Below are 16,545 nucleotides of genomic sequence, written 5' to 3'. Positions count from 1 at the left end.
TATTCATGTGTATCATCAGAATCCAACTGAAAAACTCTCTGGAACAAACGCACACCAAACAGAGAAAAAGTCAGTCATGTACACTTTCTGTAATTTTACTAGCACTTGTGAACCAGAATTATGCATTAGATTATTTACAGTACTCTCAGAACATTTCTGACTGCTTGTATTGTTCCAGTATAGACACGTCACTGAAGTGACAAACAACATTTACATACCAAATAAAGTAAATCACAATAAACCTGAAACCATTTACTTTATGCACCATCCTTACCATCTGCTGACCTTAACAACAGATTGCATTCTGAACAGCTAATTCTGTTTCCCAGCAGGTTCTATAGTGTGCAGTTCATTGGCAAAAGAGTTTTCAGTTTTGACCTGTTGTGTCTTAATTGTGACAGCAGTGTTGGAACAGTGTCCCAGTTCTGCTTCCTAGTGTTCATTTTTTGAAAAATGTGTGCTATGAGTGAAACATGTGTTCAAATGAGCAAAAAATGTGTTCACTGTTTTGCAAAGAGAGTGCAAGAGTTTTGAAACTGTGTGCAAACCATGAAGAGTGTCCAAAATTTGGACAGCAGAGTCCTGTTTTTGAGAAATGTGTGCAGTCAGTTGGTGGCTGTGTGCAGTGGATGGAAATTAGTGTCTTATCAATTGAGAAAAACTGTATAATATATGCTTTGTGACGCTGCTATTTTTACTGGAGATTAGTAGTGCTATGTTCAGTTCAGATTAACATAATAAAGTATGATTTCTACAGCTGTGGAACACACTGTCACTTATTGAGATGTACTCAGTTTCAGCTCGGATTTGCTGCTTTATGAGGCTATTTTTGTATTTTTCCACAGCACAGGCAAGATTTTCTATTCTCTATGCAAAACATGTCAGTGCATAATAATTTACCTAATAAATATTAGATATTCAAGCATTAAGCATGGATACGACTTTGACATTTGCAGAAAAATAATCAACTAAGTAGGACTAATTAGGTAGATGTTTAAGAGCAGATATGATATGTTTCAGAGAAATGCTGATTTTGTTGCATTGATGGTATTTTACATTTGCAACAAATGTGTCTGGAATTAAAATTGAACTGAAACTTAACATTTTCCTCATTTTTTTGTGTAAATAAATGCAAACAGAGAATTCTTCCATTGTTTGAAGTGGGTAAAACCATTTATGGAAGCTAGAAACGATTTCAAATTCACTGCCTCATTCACTTCTTGCTATGTAAAGACTGAATAGTTTGCACAGTTTGAGTAAGTGATTGGACATTCAAGACATTTCCGATTCATCATATTGGGTTGGTTCTGACAGGTTTGATTGAAAGTACTGTACATTGCTGTCTGTGAAGATGCTTAGTCGTCCAAGTCATGATATATCAAAGTGCTTAAACAAGAAGTCCTAGCTGGAGTTTCTTGAGTTTTTCTTCATTTCACTTCTCATTCGTAGACTTCTTCGTATAGTAGGAACATACGCGTTGAGGTGAATTCAGTATTTTCGGATAGCTCTTGAACACATCACCATATGAACTAGGTTGACTCCTCCCATGGACCAGCCCCTGTTTGAGGGTATTTAAAGGACCTGTGGCATCATGGCTGCCTTTTGTCTCACCTTAATTGCTCCTCTGAGACTCTGAGGTAGGTGATGTTGTTGTTTAAAAGTTGTTTGTGATTAAGGTGCATCTGTTTGACAGTCTCCTGTTTGCCTCATCGTATTGTTCTCTGTTTGGCTGAGGTTTGTGGTGCCAAAAGTTTGTCTGCCTTTGCCTAATGTGGATGCTTTGTATTGTAGATTTTCGACAGCTGTTGTTTTGCCTTAGTTCTGCTGTGTTAGCCTTTGTTTTATATTTGGATTGAGCCTGCTGTTTTTGTTTTTTTTTTTGGGGGGGGGGGGTAATTATTCAGGTGTTGGAGCAGTAATTGTAATTAACCCTGTTTAGTGGAGCCTGTTGCTGGTGGTTTGGCTCTCGAGGGTGGTTTTCCTTCACAGACTGAGCACTGAGGCACAACATCCTACGCCTGTAAGTGGTGTCATAGACCACCTCCTGTTTGTCGTACTGTGGATGACTTTTCACTCCTCTTTTAAACTATTCACTTTCTGTGGCAAAATTATTTATGTGAGCCCTCAAATAAGAGTGCCTTGTTGTTCAGATGTAGGTGGACTGCTGAGGTCTGACTTGAAGAGCTGGTATTTGTGTGCTGTGCCATGTGCTTGTCAAATAGTTTGATATGTAAGTTTTATTTGCCTAATATACAGGACTGTCCATTTCTTGCTGCTCTGAACTGCATACGCTGGCAGGTGTTTGTAGATTTTATGGACAATTTTATTGCACTGTTGTTCAGTTGCAGGATTTTTGGAGACTCAAAATTCAGAAAGCTAAATAAAACACAATTAGTAACATAAACTTTGAACCAGTTTCTCATGGCACTGACAGCTGAGCCAATGTTTGGAGGAGAAACACTGTGAACTAGAAAATGTCTTTCCCTTTTGTCAAGTGCACAGTGATGGTAGCCACATCATCCATTGATTCAATGTCGCTTTACAGCATATGTATGTAGAGACATATGAATCTCTCTGTTTTTATGATTAAGCTGAAAACTTTCCTTTTTGATAAAGCTTGTAGTTAGAGGTGGATCAGGTGAGCATTAACCATCCTTTAGGGTTTCCCATGATGTACCGAGCACCTCTGCTCTTTCATTCTCCATACATTTCTATGCCACCATTGCATGTTGGTAATTTTGCATCTTCTATGTCTTGTAATTTGTTTTGTCCTGTCCTCAAGTGTTCCTCTGGAGCTGCAAGTTTCATTTGCAGTTAGTAGTCCCATTAACATGACCACAGATTTATTAGAGTTTTATTGCTTTCTTGTTTGCTGTCTGTCTGTGGTCTCTGCTGTCCTTTTCTTGATTCCCTTTACCCTCACCCCAGCCGGTCGAAGCAGATGTCTGCCCTCCCTGAGCCTATTTCTGATGAAGGTTACTTCCTAATAAAAGTTAATGAAAGTTATCACCGTTGCCAAGTGCCTGCTTAAAGGAACTTTCGGGTTTCAGTGTATGGTTTAATATTTAAGGGTCTTGACCTTACTATGGGATGTGCCCTATGTTGTGAACTGGTGCCATATAAATGAAATTGATTTGAACTGAGCATTTGAGAGTTGGTCTAGCATCTTAATCCTCACTCCCAATAGCTAAATTTCTGTCATTGTAATATAGGGGGTTGTAATGATTGGGTACAAGTACACAGAATGTGAATTTCAACATTTTGGTGATTGCAGTTTTGATGAAATAACATAATTTTAATTTCAATTCAACTTGAATTGATATTAAAAACTAGCTGAATTGGAAAAGAAAATAAAGATCAGATTTAGAAAGTGCAATAATGACATTTAAATTCCCATAATGGCTGATATTGAGCAGAAACACATGCATTGTGTAAAAATAAAAAAAAATCTTCCAAAATCATCTTAATTTTGCTTTCCTGCAGAGGTCTATGTGGCACTTAGCAGACTGTAGAAGAATTAGTAGCTGTACTTGGTCACCATATTGACATTGTTGAAATCAAACAGTACACATTATCCACAAGTTCTCAAAAATCCATCTAACCCGAGTCACTGAATACTGCACAGATGGAAACACAGTTTAAAGAGCTACTAATCCAGGCTCATTTGTATGTTTGGAAAGACACAAAACGCCAACTGCAGAGTGTTTACTGAGAGCAGATTGTTTCTCTAAATGTCCAGTACCCACCGCTCAGCCCGGTGCTGCTCACTGACATAATGAGCAGCTGCCGACAAAGGCCTCAGCCGACACACACACACCAGCAGCCAGCAAGACAAACTGCCAAAAACACCATTAAAGCCATCCAGGAGACTGAACATTAACCGCTCGGGTGTGACCACATGTGTTTACACCTAACAATGTGTCTTCAGAAGTCATGTATTAATCCAATTGTCCTTTCCCTCCCACAATACAAACTGGCACCTGTCAGTTTCTATCTGCTTCATTTCCTCATGGTAGCTTAGATTTTGCATCACTCTGTTTGTGAAAAAGGCAAAATATGTGAAGTATGTTCAGTAAGCTGCATTTCTGGTTGGTATCTATCATTGGAGGGGAGTTGAGAGGTGACAGCTGACATTTGCGCTTCAATACAAAAATATGTCTACATATGGAGTTATTTCTAGGTTCTCAGATGCACTGTCTTTCTCACTGAATCTTTGCTGCATTTACACTTTGATTTAAATGCAGTTTAACTGTATTGGATTGGAAGAAGATCTGAAATGCATAACAATGCCAGTTGTACCCAGAATAAATTATCAAAGTTGTACAACAGTAACTGTCTGCCACACCTGACTGTCCTGTCCTACCTACCATTGTTCTCTTTGCCAATATTCTCAGAGTTCATGCAGAATATACAGTTTATAGAAATTTCTTTGTTGTATTTTTTGGGAAATTGAGCCCTTGGCATCTCCTTTCATGAAACACTGATAGCATTCAAGGTCAGTGGCTACTCATGTCAGGATGCTGTTTTAGTGAACTCAAATGCAAGACATGGAGGCAGAAGCAAGGATTTTATTAACCAAAGTTCGTCTTGCTGGTAAAGACTAGTAGAGTTAGTGATCAGAGCTGGGGATGCTGAGCTGAGCCGAGCCGAGCCAAGCTGAGCCGGGGAGTTAGCCAGCAGGAGAGAGTCCAAGCAGTGAGGGAAAAGAGTGGATCTCCGTCTGAGCCGGTGTTGGGTCCAGGAGACCCACAGGCAGACGGAAGACAGGATTAGCAAGAAAGTAGAACAAGAAAGTAAGTTTTCAAGGAGTGGCTGGAACTTGACTACATGGGTATCTGAGCCTACGATCTGGTGGCTTGGCAGAGTAGAAGCCTGTTATAGAATACGGAAGCCTGGAAATGGTTAGCAGCTGGCCACCTGACTCTCAAGTACTTGAATTTCAGAATTGTTTGCATAATATACGTATTAGTGTACTGCAAAAGATTATATTGAAGCAGATATGTTGTGATTCATAGATCTTCATCAGGCAAGTGATCATGTTTGGTAACTTCTGCTCACATTAAATATGGCGTTGCTCCTGCCTCTCAGTGAGGTCGAGAAGGATGTGGTTTTCATCCAGCCAATCAGCGAAGGTCACTCTACGCTACAGCACACTACATCATGGAATCTGACCAATCAGCAGAGGCCTGGGACGTATCAAACTTTCTCTTTTCTCCGAAGCTGTAAAAAGACGAACTTGCGGCTCGGTCCTCTTTGATATTTGCGGTCGAAACGTCAAAACTAACCATGGTTAGTTGACGAAACTCACACATTTTACAGTTCAGTAATTGTGCTAAGTGACCACGTATGGTAACGTCATTGACCTTGAATTTCAACATGAACATTAAAAATTTTGAAAAATGTCACAAAAGTAAAAAAGTCTTATGTCCTCCAATAACACTCTGGGGTAGAAATTTTGAATTTCAGAGTGTTTCAATGAGTGTCATTGAGCAAGAAGTAGCTTTGTTTTTTCTCAGTTTAAACAAAACTACAACACGGACACAAAAGACAATCCCTGTAGCTCTCTTACCTCAGTCCCTCACATGGTTTTCAGGTCAGCACTGCATCACGTTCCTCTATGATGTTTAACACTTCTGGTTGTGCTAACATCCAATCCTTTGTCTAGTCAGCAGTTGAAGATCAGTTTGGCAGTTTTGTGGGATTTGAACTGAAAGACCGTGGCTGAGGAGCAAAGTTCCCGGAGCTTTCAGTGGTCTGGCGTAAGGATTAATGAGCTGATCCCGATTCCATCATTATCATCACACAGCACAAGTGTAAGGAGCACGAGTTAAACTTGACTTACTGCTGAAGTGTAGTTTGTGTGTACATGTGAGTGCAGATGTCTATGGGCAGTCCAGGGCTAACCGCATTGGACAGTTGAGTCATGTGGAAACATTATCCCGGGGCAAAGAATCTCTTTGGGATTAAATCATGCATAACATCAGGGGGAAAGTTTCTTGTGCACACAGGTGTCTATCTGTGCTACTTTCATTCTGACAATAGCTACTGCATTTCACACAAACTGAACAAGTCTCAGGTTTCAGGGAGACGAGGGTCCTGCAGCCATGCTTCAAATCACAGCAAATTAGACCAAATAATCTGGCTCTCACCCAGATCCACAGAAAACGTGATTAATGACACACTGTTACAGTTATTTAAAATGCATTTGATTAAAGAAAACTCATTAGTGTCTTGTCTTTGGAAACATGCATCCAGACATTTTTCAAAGAGGTGGCCTGCCACTTAAAAAAATAAAAAATTTAAAAAAGGCCCTGTTACACTGTTGTGTGGAAGTGAGTCGAAAAATAGGTCAATGTGTGACTTAAGGAACTGCAAACTTTTGTTTCTTATTTTTCAGTTAATGGTATTAATCATCTTATTGACTAATACTGGTACAGTTAATGTTTTGGTAAATTGAGGATCTGCCCTTCAAAAGAGGCCCAGAGATGCTGCAGCATATTTGAAGAGAAAAATTCACCCACAGGTGAGACAACCATAGTTTATTCATGATTTCTACACTGAAATTCTTTCCATGTTTCATGATAATGTATAATGTATCTAAGTACAGCCACTTATGGTATAAGAAAATTTGTTTTTATTGTTGTGAGGTTATCTTTTACCATATTTTAGAAGTTGCTTGGTGCATCTATAACACAATAACGTCATTATTGCAAATATCCTGCAGTGAGACTGTGAATGAAGAAAATGTCTGTAATAAGAAACGAAAAAAATATCTTCACCTTTGAAAACAGATCATGTTTTCACAATAAATTTGCATCCTGATAGCTGGACTAATTTAGCTGTAGCTTACAAACTGACTGTCTGTGAACCTCACTTATATGAAGTGAAGAAAAGCAAGCACTGTCAGTGATCTTTAGATCTTGACCAATCCTGTCCTTCATATAGGAGATAGTTCATAATGAAAAAATAAAAAGTGATTACTAAAGTTACTGCTGTTATTCCACGTGTGAAAATAAACCAAGCATTCTTGCTTCGGAAACACTCACATGGAGTGTCACTTTTTGATGCTGCAGGTGTAGAAACTCAGAGGAAAACCTCCTAGATACAACTGGAAGCAAGAAATTGAACTTTAGGTCCTGTTAAGTGGTTTGTCCTGAATTACATTTACTGCTGGTGAGTCTTGTTAATCTGACTTCTTTGTTGCAATAAAGTTGTATTGTTAGGCACATTTCAGTTTGTAAAGCAAAGCGAATGAGGCAAAATTCAACATATATTAAAGGACATTGTGACATTTGAGAGGTTTATGTGTGTTTGTGTGCTTTCAACTGAAAGCACACAAACTGTATCTTTTGAGATCTCTGATGCTTTATAGAAGGGACACACAGCTGACTGGCTGCTATATACATAGCTTTTACAGTCATCTAATGTTGCCTTCACTTGCACTGAGGCATCACAGTTGCATTCGCCGGAATTTGGACATCTGAGTTTCACTGAATGAGCTTGACCACCTCCCTATCATACTCCGGGGTGAACTTTTATGGTTGGGCCACCCTTGGAGGTGTGACTGGTCGAAGGACAATAGCAACTCTATTTACTGTAAATGTATTAATGTCAACACACCGCTGTAAAATAAGTCCTGGTCAAACTAATAAAGGGATAAAGTACATAGTTGTGTGTGTGCAGGGACACTTGAGGTGACTGTACTGCAGTAAATAAAAGAAACAGTCAGTTAAAACAACTAAAACAATAGACTGAATACACATCAAGCTTAAATTTTGTCCATGCTGTGACTCTAGGAAGGCAATATTGGTCCATTGCTCAATCTGGTCAACACTTTAGTCAAGATTAAAATCTCAACAACTACTAAGTGGATTGGTGTGACACAAGAGAATAAAACCTAGAGATTTTGCTGAGCCGCTGACTTTTTGTTGAATTCCACCAAGAGCGCAATGTTTGACATGAAACTTGAAATATCTTGGCAGCTTTAGATTGTTGGTTTGAATACCGGATGCTAATTTGATACTATATAATTATAAGGCCCCTAATTTCAATCAAATGACTTGAGACTGTGGGGTAATAATTATTCATTTTCTGGATTAATCGGTCAGTTAAATATTAATTTACCTGCAGTGGGTGTGGAGTTTTATATGATGTACGTTGACGGTTAAGAGCTTGTCACACTGTACAGCTGTCACTGTCTGTATGTGTACATGCTGTTTGCTGCACTTTTTTCCCTTTTACAGCTGCGCTACAACTCCAGGATTTTCTTTTGGTTGAGATGCACAGTTATGGAGTCTGTAGTTTCCTTTCACTGCTGCCTGTTCTTATCAGGACATTATCTTGGAAACAGGCAACAATGTTTGCACTGTGGCTTCCATTCTGAAGCATTTGTGATACTGGCAACATGTTTCCTCATTATCTGGTCCTGCCTATGTGACAGAATATATGAGAATGCACTCGGTTCTGACACGAGTAGCTGTCAGAACGAAGAAATGCAACATGTCTTGTTTGGAGGTTGGTGGTTTTGCATCTCTGGCAGCTACTACCATCTTGCATATTGTTCAAGTAATTACATTCTGCTCTGTGTTTGACATTTTATAGCCAAATCATGTCGAAATCTGAGTGAATCATACATTTTGTCCTTTATGTCAACAGTTATATCTCATATTTTGGTGTGTTGCTCTGTTTGTTGCCATGTATGCTTCTGCTAATATGAAAAGGGAGGTGTTTGCTCACTGGTTAACCCTTAAATACAAATATGATCCATTCTGTAATGGAAAAAATAAATCATATTCACAATATAGAACAATTTAGTAAAATATGTCTTGACAAGTAATTTACTGTGAAATTCAGCCTTCAGTGCATTTTTTTGTAATCCAAGAAAATTAAAAGTGCAGTAATTACTTTTTTTTTTTTAGTGAAATTTTGTTTGTTCCAAGGAACTCTGCATTAGAAAGTGAAGAAATATCAGAATCTGAATGAAGCGTGGCAGCTTAGTGCTTGAAATTACTTTGATTGTAATGGAAGTAGGTGAAATAAGTACAGTACAAGATATGCAAATTAATGCTTTGCAGGGATATGCCCTTGTGCATAAATGCTGACTACATTATATCAACTTTAAACCAGCTCTATAATACCCTTATGATCACATGCATACTGAAAACATGTTGACACCATGCTGTGCATTAATATTTTATGTCCATGAAGGTATCAAGAGGTATCATTACGACTAACATGCCCACAACCTCAAGGCCATAGCTTAAAAAACAGCCGGAGTGAAGTCCGGTGCAAAAAGATATGAAACACCATAAACACCACTATCGATAGAGTTCACTATATACAGTTTTAAAATCTTGACCTTCAGTTTGAATCTATAAAATCTGACCATTAACACTAAGCTCAGGTTTTTCGTGTATCATAGAAAATAGGGTGGATCAGGTACAAATGATTACATGATATTGCTGTAGTTGTGTAAATGTAAAATGTAAAATACAGCCCACAATGTCCAGAGGACATGTTATACAGCTGAACATGAATGGAAAGCTTGCAGAGTAATCATACAGCATATCAAACAGTATAAGTTTGTGCTCCATTACATCAAATGAAAAAATCAGAAGCCTTCCCTTCAGATTGGTATGATTACTGCAGGTCGACCTGTCATTCAACCTGCAACTTAATCAATAATAGGATTTGACTTATTCAGACACTTACTCTCCTGCCTTTCAGTGGTTTAGACAGCAGTATCAGAGCTGCGGTGAACAACGCTGAGCGTACTAATGTGACAGGGAGGGTGATGGGTTTCAACGTTAAAGGAAACCCTTGCATCAGCATTTAAGTGAAATAGGAAGACACTGCATTTGTTCATGGTAATTAAGCTCACAAAGAACAAACTTGCAACTAGAAAAACACATTTTCATGTCAGTAAAATACAGCTTTTTTTGTCTTATCTTAAAATATTGAAAATATCTAAAAATCTTTCAAAGCTGAGCTATTCTGCCTTTGTCGTACTGAACCTACTTTGTTGTGCTCATGCCTGTCAAGAATGGTTAATTTTAGGTAATTTAAACAACCATTTAAGGTAAGTAAAAGAATACACTCTTTGCTGCATATTTTAAATGTCAACAGACAAACAGAGTCATTCGAGTCCAAGTCAACTACTGTGTACTTCTGGTTCTTGCCTCATGATTAGAGGTAAACCGTAAAACACCTATTTTTATTGGATATCATTAGAAATATTTTGTTTATGCAATGTAATGAAGACATTGCTCCCTGACTGCCACAGGCACAGTATTGCTAATTGTGCCCTTTCTTTATATTTTTACAACAGTCTTGCTGCAGCCTTTGTCTATGTTTTCTGTTTTCTCACTTCAGCACCTTGGCTTTTGAACTTTACTGACCCTGCAAAGAACAGTTCTACAGCCAAACTTTCTTTGGGTTATCTTTACACAAAAAGAAACTTTTATTTAATTTTTTTTTTTTTTTTTAAGTATTTTATTCTGCTTTGTTGTGAACTGGTGACCGGTATCCAAACAAAATAACAGCATAATTTTTATTGTGTCTGAAACCCTAAGATCCATAATTGATGAGTATTTTTAAAGTTCTTTCCCTGTGGGGAAACAGAGAACTTACAGTTATCAAAAGACTATTTGACATCAGTATTCTGTGAAGAATCCAGTGGGAACTTCTCTCTGCAAACAAATGAGCTCATTCAAGCTCTCGCTGAAGAATAGTAATCTCTGCAGTCAACACACTGCCGTCAGTCTGGTAGCCTGTCTGTTGTTGTAGCTGCTCCAGAGGACATGATGTCGTCTTGGCTTTGGAGAAAAGACCATTTATGGAGCAACGAAAAAGTTTTGTGACATGAGTATATTATGTACTTCATGTATATATCTTGACTGTCTCATGTAAACCAAACCAAAAATATGTTAGACCATCTCTCAGTACTTTTTGATGCTGCCAACCCCAAAACATAAGGCTTTAAAATTGTCTATGTGGTTTGGCTTCATTAATAAGAAAAAAAACAATTTCCCGAAAAAGTATCCTGCTTTTCCAATAAATGTCACACTTGTCACTGATAGAAATGAATCTAAAAGCCATTATGACTTGATTTTGCAGCTCCATTTGGGTTTACACAGCTAATGGTGGTTTTGTTTAGCTGTCCAGTCCAAAACCTGCTGTTGCGGTTCAGACTTACCACTCTAATGGCTGATTTCAGAAGAAAAAACTTTCAGAACCAATTGATCACCTGGTAAACGTGGCACCTAAATGACTAGAAATCTTCCTTGTAAGATGGTTGAGACCAGAAACAGAGCTACAAGATGGCGGTTCTTGAATTTATGTTGATTATGTGGCTGTAACATGACTCCAAATGAAAGATAATGACATACTGGATGTGAAATAAGCAACTTTTTGCTAACATGTTGCTATATCAGTTCAAAATGTGATATGTCTAGAGTTTTTACTAAATGTTATCTTCTCCCAGTGGCAAAAATAGTCAATTTCTGCAAGTTTTAAAGACCTGTCTGTAGTATTAATTAGCTCCCTCGTTTAATCAGCATATACTTGCCTGAAGCTGCAAGAAGCTCCAGTCTAGTCATAAAGCATGAACACGAGAGGCAGCATCAGTTGAGTGGGGCTGAAAGTTTGTGTGAGAGTGGAATTGCCAGAATTGACCTCAGGGTCATCAGAATCAATCTTTAGAGTGTTAATGTGCTCAGCTAGTTCATGGCAATTTACCAATTAAAGTGAGAAGTTGCCCTTTTAGCCTTAAGAAGGCACAAGTGGAAAACTAATTGAGTGTCCAAAATGAAAAGGAGTGATCCTCTGGGGACACAGCTGGAAAGTGAACACCAAAATCTTTCTCTCATAATGTAATTGCTTGGTGAACGAACAGGAATTCAATTCACAATTCACAATACTGGATTTATTCCTGGAAATCGTACATCAATATGGCTGTGTGTTAGTGGCTTGCCACGAGGGATGCGTTGTTGCTTTGTGGATATGATAATAATACAATAATGCTTTAGTTCTGTGCTTTACGAACAGGGAGGGGCTGTAAGTTTGATCTTTAAAGTGTTTAAATTGGAGGGGCAATAAAGATATCTGGTTCCTTGTTTGGTAAATCTCCAGAAGTCTAATGCACACACTCATCCTGCTCCATCCTCCAGTGACTCATGTATCAGTCCATCAAATAAAGATATGACAGGTTTTATTGGAGTCCTACTGTTACCACATGGTGCTACTGTGACAGTTCCATTTCGTTCAGTCGATGTGTACTTCTAATATAGTGTTTGTAGTTATTCTCTCTGCCTCCATTAGATATTAGACAGAACGTGGGTGGTTAGCTATGTTTGGTATTTGACTGTGTAATATTTGTTTGCATTCCTAGCATATTCAATAAACTATTTTTTACTGATTCAAAGAGCCAGATGAGAATCCAAGGTGATAGTTAAGTCTTTATCATTTTTGAGAATTTGGTCCATATAAATAAGAATCAATTTGAAGCAAAGAGTCACCGTTATTCTTTCTACTTTTGTAAGATTATCGGTAATATTTTAACTCTAATGTTATCAACCTGAAACCTAAGGAACCTGGTTTCTTTCTTAACATAAAGACTGTAAGAAGGTTCAAACACTTAGTCTAGTTCTGTCCACAGGCAACAAAAGGCATCCATCAGCTCACTAATAAGCACATTATTTCCTGTTTGCTCATTTTTTTGGGCTGTACACTTGATCATCCACAACATTAAAACCACTGACAGGTGAAGTGAAGAAGATTGATTATCTCATTACAGTGGTACAAGTCAAGAGGTGGGATTTATTAGGCAGCAAGTGAACAGTCAGGTATTGAAACTGATGTATTGGAAGCAGGAAAAATGGGAAGACTAAGAATCTATATCATGGACAAGGAACAAATGCGATGTATAAAACATTGGGTCTCCATAATGGCAGGTCTTGTGGAACGTTCATAGTATGTAGTGGTTAATATCTACCAGAAGTAATGGCTGGAAAGATGACCAGTAAACCAGAGATGGGGTCGTCACCAGCCAAGGCTCACCGATGTCCATGGGGAATGAAGACTGGACCATGCATCAGAACACATAGTATGCATCACAGCTTCCTACCCATGGGGCTTTGTAGCCAAAGACCAGTCAGAGTGCACATTGCTGACCCTTGTCCACTGACAAGACACAGGAGCATCAGAACTGTTGTAGACCATGTGCACTCTCTTGTGGTTATGATATTTCTCTGATGGCGGTGGCCTCTTTTAGCGAGATAAATCTTCAGTAATGGTTTGAGGCACATGACAAAGAGGTCAAGGTGTTGTTTTGAGAAAATATGATCCATGGAGGCCTCCCCTCACAACTTACAAGACATAAAGGATCAGTCTTGGTGCCTGATATCACTGGACACCTTTAGAGGTCTTGCGGAATGCGTGTCTTGATTGGTCAGAGCTGCTGTGGCACCTACATAATATTATAGGTAGGTGGCTTTCACATTGTGGCTGATCAGTGTTTCTTCAGTAAACACATTTAAAAAAAAAAAAACCTTTCCATTATTATCCTACAGCCCTCAAATTATGGACACATAATAATTTAGGAGGAAGTATTTTAAATGATTCAACCAAAACAGCCTTCGCCGTTTTTCATTTCCATGTGTTCATTCCATTCCTGAGGACATAGATGCTGAAATTTAAGTCTGAACTGTCAATTTTATAGCTCAAAAGTGTTTGTGAATGAGGACTGTGAGGTCAGGGACCCCCCCAGGGCTGTGTTCTGAGCCCCCTGCTGTACACATTTTTCACACACGACGGTGTAGCCTCCCAGAGCAGCACCAGTATCATGAAATTTGTACAAAAAGCAATGGGAACGATCACTGTGGGGGATGAGACGGCGTACAGGAGGGAGGTGGCAGATGTGGTGGCCTGGTGTCAGGACAACAATCTTTCCCTTAATGTAGAAAACACCAAGGAAATGATTGTTGATCCAAGGAAGAGGGCAGACAGCAGAGACCTATATACATAGGTGGGACTGAGGTAGAGTGAGGTAGATAGGGTGAAAACCTTCAAATTCCTCGGCGTCTACATCAGCCTGGTCTCATCGCACACATAACACCGTAAAGAAGGCCCAGCAGTGGCTCTGCTTTCTGAGAAGACTGAGAAAGTTTGGTATGCTAGCCAAGATCTTGTCTAACTTCTATAGCGGTACAGTCAAGAGTGTCCTGAGCAGCTCCATCACTGTGTGGTATGGCAGCTTCACAGCTCAGGACAGGAAGGTTCTCCAGCGAGTGATTAAAACAGCTCAGCTCATCTCCGGTGCAGCTTTCCCCACGCTGCAGGACACCTCCCGGACCAGGCTCATCAGGAGGGCCCGCAACATCATTATAACAGCGGTACTAGTCTAAAGAACTGATGTGTCCACAGGGACCGAAATACTTTGATACCTATTAATGGCCTTTGCTCGATTCTTGTAGAGAAAAAAAAGCTTGTAGTTTCTAATAGAGCTGCAGCAGCCTTAGTTCATTACGAAACATTTGTCAATTAGCTCAGTAATTAATCCTTAATATAACAACAGATTACCACTGTAAATAAAGCGCCACACAGTACTTTTAAACCTTCATTTCAAAGGTGTGAACCAAAAGCAACCTTCACTACATGTCATCCTCATATGTTCTCTCCATTTCCTGAGGACGTAGATGATGCAATAAAAGACAAACCTGTCCGCTTTAAAGCTCAAAAGTTCTTATTTCCACATAGAATGGCTCATAAACCCTTTGCATATGTCTGTGCCTACATGTGAGCAAGCAATGTGCTCTGTCTTTTCATTTCCTGTACTTGAAGGACCTGCTAAATAGCTTCCAAGGAGCTGCTATTGATTCAATTAAAGATAAAAAATATACAGACGATAGGAGGGAAACTACAGTTCAGTCAAAGTAAGTAATGAACTAACAAGGCTGCTCTTTATATGAGTTAGTATGGATCATGTAGAATCATTTTAGGACACTCTTTTTCCTAAAAGAAGAATTTCTTTTTGAGAAATCTCTTGAGATTAACTGTTTATTTCTTCAGGAAATAGAGCATAAAGATGATGTACTTATGGAAATTTAAAAGGAAGATGAAACTGTAGTTGCTAACAGCCATACATGTTTAACCTCATTGTCAAGCAGCCTGAATAGTTCCTTTTTGCTTTTAAAGGTAATATATGTAAGATTATGAAGCAATTTGCATGCATTAATCACAATTTTATTGCCAGTGTGTGAGCAGATTAAATCAAATGAGAACTTCCCCAACTTCCTTTGGTGCCTATAACAGCCTGTGCACTGATTTCTATGTAACGGACAAGTCTTGTGTGAAAATCCAAAGGATGTAATGTTTATGCTTGCTCTGGAGTGCCTTGCATCAACACCTCTCTTCCACTCCCCTACAGTGCCAACATTGTGTAACAAACGACCGACTCCCAGTACAACACAGATTCCAATCCAACCTCCACATAAACACAAAAAAACTAAAGAAGAAAGTTTGATCTAGTGAAGTCCATCCAGCCAAATGGGAATGGGTGAGAAATTAGCATAAACATCAGTAGGGCATTTGATTCATAGATGAAACAAGGGGGGAAAAAAACATAATGTTGGTAAAACTATAGTTTCATGTATGAGGATGCTTCCAAAAGTTCTCGACCTCAACAGAAAATGGCACAGGAGAAAGATTGTTCTTGCATTATTTTTCAACATAGTCTCCTTTATGTTCAATGCACTCAGTTGATTGATGCTCAAACTTCCCTATCCCATTGCGGAAGAAGATCACATCTTGAGCCTCCAGATGCTCCTCAACAACATGCATGACCTGATCATCAATCCATACAAAATAAGAATTCAGTTTGGATAGAAGTCAGACGGTACAAATCAGATGAGGAAGGTTCATGGGGAAACAGTTCAACGTCACATTTGGCTGCTTCTGCCACTTGATGCTGTGTGGAGGCACATTGTCTTGGACCCACAACACATCAGCTTGAAGCTTTCCTCTCCTTTTGTCTTTGATTTCTTCAAACATTTGAGTTTTTGGCACAGTGATGTGAGGTTTTTCATGAAAAGTACTGCCCAAAAATTGAAGTTATGCCCCTTGTTTTTGGATGAGACCAAGAGCTTTTTGAAGTAGACCCAATCACAGATCTGTCTCCACACTTCTGTTTGGTGCCAACAATGGAGAATCAAATATAGTCTAAAGTCTCAAATATAGCTTATAGTGAAACTATAATAACAGTGTGATGCTAGCTAATTTTAGTTAATTCATCTATCTATACGATGTCAGTCAATCATGTTCAGTCTTGTGTATGTGGCGTCACTGTTTGCTTTCTCCTACCTACGTAGTGTGAGCAACTGGTTTCTATTGTACTTCACTTCATGGCCACAGTGTCATTTAGAGAACCTTTAAACATTATTTTATTACATACTATTGAGGTCACTGGCATACTGTTGGTCACGCCTCAGTTTTAGACATTTTTTAAAAAGTTGCTCAAATCCAAGTCATGCAAGGTATATGCTTAATGCA

General features: G+C 38.8%; 1 protein-coding gene across 1 annotated transcript in view; it reads left to right on the top strand.

Moving 5' to 3' along the window:
* The window catches only part of tonsl (tonsoku-like, DNA repair protein), a 317,986-nt gene that overhangs the window by 257,422 nt on the left and 44,019 nt on the right, over positions 1 to 16,545 (top strand). The window lies entirely within an intron of this gene.

Source organism: Amphiprion ocellaris, chromosome 20 (genome assembly GCF_022539595.1).
Source record: "Amphiprion ocellaris isolate individual 3 ecotype Okinawa chromosome 20, ASM2253959v1, whole genome shotgun sequence".
Taxonomy (NCBI): Eukaryota; Metazoa; Chordata; class Actinopteri; family Pomacentridae; genus Amphiprion; species Amphiprion ocellaris.
The sequence above is the reverse complement of the archived record's forward strand: the minus strand, read 5'-3'. Positions and strand labels throughout refer to the sequence as shown.